This window comes from Harmonia axyridis, chromosome X (genome assembly GCF_914767665.1).
Source record: "Harmonia axyridis chromosome X, icHarAxyr1.1, whole genome shotgun sequence".
Lineage (NCBI taxonomy): Eukaryota > Metazoa > Arthropoda > Insecta > Coleoptera > Coccinellidae > Harmonia > Harmonia axyridis.
Genome location: NC_059508.1, coordinates 33972627 through 33980126, shown reverse-complemented (window position 1 = coordinate 33980126; position 7500 = coordinate 33972627). Strand labels below are relative to the sequence as shown.

The 7500-nt window shown below is 41.6% G+C and overlaps 1 non-coding gene across 1 annotated transcript; it reads right to left on the bottom strand.

Moving 5' to 3' along the window:
- Positions 1-4534: 4534 nt before the first annotated feature.
- Positions 4535-4653, bottom strand: LOC123688013. Its single transcript, XR_006749712.1, has one exon. It is a non-coding gene; the product is annotated as a 5S ribosomal RNA (ribosomal RNA).
- Between the last annotated feature and the right edge of the window lie 2847 nt (positions 4654-7500).

The following is a 7500-nucleotide window of genomic DNA, read 5'->3' as shown; positions in this document are numbered from 1 at the left end:
GAAAATTCCACAATCAGAAAATTTTTTTCGAAAAAAAAAAAAAAATTCGAGAACACCTCGGTCATGGCAAGTTATTTCCCACAATCCATTCCCCAATCAACGTACATCCCAGAAAAAATCATCTCTCTAACTATCCTAGTTCAAAAGTTGTATCGGAACATTTTCACGTCGAAAATATATCTCTAAGTCCAGACCGATGCACCACGTAATCTCGGGCAGACCGATGCACAACGTAAATGACGATCGGGACCGGGGCGATCGGTCGTATCTGACACCGCCGGCTCGGTTCTAACATCGTCAATGAGTCGGGGTTGTAAAAAAGGACGTGAACATTTTTCCTTATAAAAATCAAACCCGACCATGGATTTTGATTCTGATTGTTGATTATCGCTACTAGAACATATAAGGAGGCAACCAAATCAAATTTGAGAAAATTCCACGATCAGAAAATTTTTTTCGAAAAAAAAAAAAAATCGTAATCACCTCGGTCATGGCGAGTTATTTTCCGTATTTCATTCCACAATCAACGTACAACATAGAAGAAATCATCTCTCTAACTATCCTGGTTCAAAAGTTGTATCGGAACATTTCACGTCGTAATATCTCGCCAAGTCCAGACCTCGGCGATAGGTAGTATCTGACACCGTCCGCTCGGGACTGACATCGACTTGGACTCGGGCTGATGATGGGGAGGCGTTTAAGGACGTGAACATTTTTCCTTATAAAAATTAAAGTCGACAATGAATATTGATTCTGATTACTGATTTACGCTTTAAAAACACATTAGAAGGCAACCAAATCGAATTTGAGGAAATTCCACGATCAGAAAATTTTTTTCGAAAAAAAAAAAAATCCGAAAAATATTTTTCGATTCCGATTACTGATTTACTCTTTTAGAACACATTAGGAGGCAACCAAATCAAATTTGAGAAAATTCCACAATCAGAAAATTTTTTTCGAAAAAAAAAAAAATTCGAGGACACCTCGGTCATGGCAAGTTATTTCCCACAATCCATTCCCCGATCCACGTACATCCCAGAAAAAATCATCTCTCTAACTATCCTGGTTCAAAAGTTGTATCGGAACATTTTCACGTCGAAAATATATCTCTAAGTCCAAACCGATGCACCACGTAAACTAGGGCAGACCGATGCACCACGTAATATCGGGCAGACCGATGCAGAACGTAAACTCGATCATACCGATGCTTCACGTAATCTCGATCTTACCGATGCACCACGTAAACAAGGGCAGACCGATGCAGAACGTAAAGTAGATCTTACCGATGCACCACGTAATCTCGATCTTACCGATGCACCACGTAATCTCCATCTTACCGATGCACCACGTGAACTGGATCTTACCGATGCAGAACGTGAATTGGATCTTACCGATGCAGAACGTGAATTGGATCTTACCGATGCACCACGTAAACTCGATCATACCGATGCACCACGTAATCTCGGGCAGACCGATGCACAACGTAAATGACGATCGGGACCGGGGCGATCGGTCGTATCTGACACCGCCGGCTCGGTTCTAACATCGTCAATGAGTCGGGGTTGTAAAAAAGGACGTGAACATTTTTCCTTATAAAAATCAAACCCGACCATGGATTTTGATTCTGATTGTTGATTATCGCTACTAGAACATATAAGGAGGCAACCAAATCAAATTTGAGAAAATTCCACGATCAGAAAATTTTTTTCGAAAAAAAAAAAAAATCGTAATCACCTCGGTCATGGCGAGTTATTTTCCGTATTTCATTCCACAATCAACGTACAACATAGAAGAAATCATCTCTCTAACTATCCTGGTTCAAAAGTTGTATCGGAACATTTCACGTCGTAATATCTCGCCAAGTCCAGACCTCGGCGATAGGTAGTATCTGACACCGTCCGCTCGGGACTGACATCGACTTGGACTCGGGCTGATGATGGGGAGGCGTTTAAGGACGTGAACATTTTTCCTTATAAAAATTAAAGTCGACAATGAATATTGATTCTGATTACTGATTTACGCTTTAAAAACACATTAGAAGGCAACCAAATCGAATTTGAGGAAATTCCACGATCAGAAAATTTTTTTCGAAAAAAAAAAAAATCCGAAAAATATTTTTCGATTCCGATTACTGATTTACTCTTTTAGAACACATTAGGAGGCAACCAAATCAAATTTGAGAAAATTCCACAATCAGAAAATTTTTTTCGAAAAAAAAAAAAATTCGAGGACACCTCGGTCATGGCAAGTTATTTCCCACAATCCATTCCCCGATCCACGTACATCCCAGAAAAAATCATCTCTCTAACTATCCTGGTTCAAAAGTTGTATCGGAACATTTTCACGTCGAAAATATATCTCTAAGTCCAAACCGATGCACCACGTAAACTAGGGCAGACCGATGCACCACGTAATATCGGGCAGACCGATGCAGAACGTAAACTCGATCATACCGATGCTTCACGTAATCTCGATCTTACCGATGCACCACGTAAACAAGGGCAGACCGATGCAGAACGTAAAGTAGATCTTACCGATGCACCACGTAATCTCGATCTTACCGATGCACCACGTAATCTCCATCTTACCGATGCACCACGTGAACTGGATCTTACCGATGCAGAACGTGAATTGGATCTTACCGATGCAGAACGTGAATTGGATCTTACCGATGCACCACGTAAACTCGATCATACCGATGCACCACGTAATCTCGGGCAGACCGATGCACAACGTAAATGACGATCGGGACCGGGGCGATCGGTCGTATCTGACACCGCCGGCTCGGTTCTAACATCGTCAATGAGTCGGGGTTGTAAAAAAGGACGTGAACATTTTTCCTTATAAAAATCAAACCCGACCATGGATTTTGATTCTGATTGTTGATTATCGCTACTAGAACATATAAGGAGGCAACCAAATCAAATTTGAGAAAATTCCACGATCAGAAAATTTTTTTCGAAAAAAAAAAAAAATCGTAATCACCTCGGTCATGGCGAGTTATTTTCCGTATTTCATTCCACAATCAACGTACAACATAGAAGAAATCATCTCTCTAACTATCCTGGTTCAAAAGTTGTATCGGAACATTTCACGTCGTAATATCTCGCCAAGTCCAGACCTCGGCGATAGGTAGTATCTGACACCGTCCGCTCGGGACTGACATCGACTTGGACTCGGGCTGATGATGGGGAGGCGTTTAAGGACGTGAACATTTTTCCTTATAAAAATTAAAGTCGACAATGAATATTGATTCTGATTACTGATTTACGCTTTAAAAACACATTAGAAGGCAACCAAATCGAATTTGAGGAAATTCCACGATCAGAAAATTTTTTTCGAAAAAAAAAAAAATCCGAAAAATATTTTTCGATTCCGATTACTGATTTACTCTTTTAGAACACATTAGGAGGCAACCAAATCAAATTTGAGAAAATTCCACAATCAGAAAATTTTTTTCGAAAAAAAAAAAAATTCGAGGACACCTCGGTCATGGCAAGTTATTTCCCACAATCCATTCCCCGATCCACGTACATCCCAGAAAAAATCATCTCTCTAACTATCCTGGTTCAAAAGTTGTATCGGAACATTTTCACGTCGAAAATATATCTCTAAGTCCAAACCGATGCACCACGTAAACTAGGGCAGACCGATGCACCACGTAATATCGGGCAGACCGATGCAGAACGTAAACTCGATCATACCGATGCTTCACGTAATCTCGATCTTACCGATGCACCACGTAAACAAGGGCAGACCGATGCAGAACGTAAAGTAGATCTTACCGATGCACCACGTAATCTCGATCTTACCGATGCACCACGTAATCTCCATCTTACCGATGCACCACGTGAACTGGATCTTACCGATGCACCACGTAATCTCAATCTTACCGATGCACCACGTGAACTGGATCTTACCGATGCAGAACGTGAATTGGATCTTACCGATGCACCACGTAAACTCGATCTTACCGATGCACCACGTAATCTCGATCTTACCGATGCACCACGTGAACTGGATCTTACCGATGCAGAACGTGAATTGGATCTTACCGATGCACCACGTAAACTCGATCTTACCGATGCACCACGTAATCTCAATCTTACCGATGCACCACGTGAACTGGATCTTACCGATGCAGAACGTGAATTGGATCTTACCGATGCACCACGTAAACTCGATCTTACCGATGCACCACGTAATCTCGATCTTACCGATGCACCACGTGAACTGGATCTTACCGATGCAGAACGTGAATTGGATCTTACCGATGCACCACGTAAACTCGATCTTACCGATGCACCACGTAATCTCGATCTTACCGATGCACCACGTGAACTGGATCTTACCGATGCAGAACGTGAATTGGATCTTACCGATGCACCACGTAAACTCGATCTTACCGATGCACCACGTAATCTCAATCTTACCGATGCATCACGTAATCTCGATCTTACCGATGCAGAACGTAAACTCGATCATACCGATGCACCACGTTATCTCGGCAGACCGATGCAGAACGTAAAAAAAAAGCTTACAGCACGCGGTGTTCCCAAGCGGTCACCCATCCAAGTACTAACCGCGCCCGACGCTGCTTGGCTTCAGTGTTCTGACGAGAACTGGCAATTTCAGCGTGGTATGGCCGTAAACAACAAATATAGCGATATTTTCTATGATATCTCACTTTTTGGGAGCGGAAAGGACGTGAACGTTTTTCCTTATAAAAAATGAAATAACTTTTGGATATTAATTCTGATTGTTGATTTAAGTTTTAAGAACACATTAGGACATATCTCAATGAAATTTGAGGGATTTCCGAAATCGAAAAATTTTTTTCGAAAAAAAAAAAAAATCCCAGAAGACCTCGGTCATCTCAAGTTTATTTCCATATTCTATTACACAATCAACGTACATCACAAAAGGAACCATCTCTCTAACTATCACAGTTAAATTTTTGTATCGGAACATTTCACGTCGGAATATCTCGCTAAGTCCAGACCGGGGAGATCGGTCGCATTTGACACCGTCCGCTCCGGTCTAACATCGTCTTGGAGTCGGGGGTAACGATGGAGAGGCGTTTAAGGACGTGAACATTTTTCCTTATAAAAATTAAAGTCGACAATGAATATTGATTCTGATTACTGATTTACTCTTTTAGTACACATTAGAAGGCAACGCAATCAGATTTGAGGAAATTTCAAGATCAGAAAATTTTTTTCGAAAAAAAAAAAAATTCAAGAACGCCTGGGTCATGGCAAGTTATTTCCCACAATCCATTCCACAATCAACGTACAACATAGAAGAAATCATCTCTCTAACTATCCTGGTTCAAAAGTTGTATCGGAACATTTCACGTCGAAATACCTCGCCAAGTCCAGACCGGGGCGATAGGTAGTATCTGACACCGTCCGCTCGGGACTGACATCGACTTGGACTCGGGCTAATGATGGGGAGGCGTTTAAGGACGTGAACATTTTTCCTTATAAAAATTAAAGTCGACAATGAATATTGATTCTGATTACTGATTTACGCTTTAAAAACACATTAGAAGGCAACCAAATCAAATTTGAGGAAATTCCAAAATCAGAAAATTTTTTTTCAAAAAAAAAAAAATCCGAAAAATATTTTTCGATTCTGATTACTGATTTACTCTTTTAGAACACATTAGAAGGCAACGAAATCAAATTTGAGTAAAATCAAAAATCAGAAAATATTTTTCGAAAAAAAAAAAAAATTCGAGAACACCTCGGTCATGGCAAGTTATTTTCCACAATCCATTCCCCAATCAACGTACATCCCAGAAAAAATCATCTCTCTAACTATCCTGGTTCAAAAGTTGTATCGGAACATTTTCACGTCGAAAATATATCTCAGAGTCCAGACCGATGCAGAACGTAAACTCGATCATACCGATGCTTCACGTAATCTCGATCTTACCGATGCACAACGTAAACTAGATCACACCGATGCAGAACGTAAACTCGATCATACCGATGCACCACGTAAACTCAGGCAGACCGATGCAGAACGTGAACTCGATCTTACCGATGCACCACGTAATCTCGATCTTACCGATGCACCACGTAAACTCGGGCAGACCGATGCAGAACGTGAACTCGATCTTACCGATGCACCACGTAAACTAGGGCTGACCGATGCATCACGTAAACGACGATCGAGAGGCGCGAAAGGACGTGAACGTTTTTCATTATAAAAATTGAAATAAATGATAAATAATGATTCTGATTGTTGGTTATCATTTTTAATAAGCATTAGGAGGCAACCAAATGAAATTTAAGGAAATTCCGATAACAGAAAATTTTTTCAAAAAAAAAAAAAAATTCATGAAATCCTCGGTCATCGCAAAATATTTACCATATTCTGTTCGATAATCAACGTATATTTAAGAAGGAATCATATCTGTATCTATCTTGGTTCAAATTTTGTATCGGAACATTTTGACCAAAGTCCGAGCTTCGGCCGAAACAGACACCGCTGACCTGGCCTATCGATCGACCGAGAGTCGGGGATAGAGCGTAAGTGTTGTCTGGAGGGGAACCCTGTGCTCTCCTGACATATATAGGGAAGGTGGTCGCGTTGGGCGATGCAGAACGTTTGGATCGGGAATTATATTTTTGGTTCAGCTATTGGAATATGGTTTATTGTTGGTATATATTGGCGAAATAACGTTCTTACTGACTGGGGATATTCATAAAAATGAGTCCGGAGATTTTCAGATCGAAGTCCGAGTGATCCGACTTGGAAGGCGTGTTGGGTGGGTCGAGATGGCTTAGATAGATCAGACGAGGCGGGCTAAGTGTTGACGTCATGCATCGGTCCATTTTCAGATTGAGTCCGAGTAATCCGACTTTGAAAGAGTGTTGGGTGCGTCGAGACTGTTTAGATAGATCGGACGAGGCGGACTAGGTGTTAACGACATGCATCGGTATATTTTCTGATCGGAGTCCGAAGAAATCGGCCCTAGTAGGCGCAGCGGACGGTCGAGACGGCCTCGGTGGGTCGGATCGATCGGGAAAAGTTTGCTAAATCGTGTCTGGAGGGGAACCTTGGGTTCTCCTGACATATATAGGGGATAAGGTTTGGGTGAACGATTCTTCACGTAAAAGTTGAGTAATTTATTTTTCGATAAGCTTTTGGATATTGATGAGAAGTATATGTATATCTTCGATTAAAAGAATTCTTACCGTCTCCATGTATATTATATTAGATATATAAGAAATAGTTAACGTGATGCATCGGCCGATTTCCGGATCGGAGTTCGAGAGATGCGACTTTCGATGCGCGATGGGTGGTTCGAGACGGCCTAGATCGATCGGACGAGGCGGACTAGGTGTTAACGACATGCATCGGCGGATTTTCTGATCGGAGTCCGAAGAAATCAGCTCTAGTAGGCGCGGCGAACGGTCGAAACGGCCTCGATCGATCGGACGAGGCGGACTAGGTGTTAACGACATGCATCGGCGGATTTTCTGATCG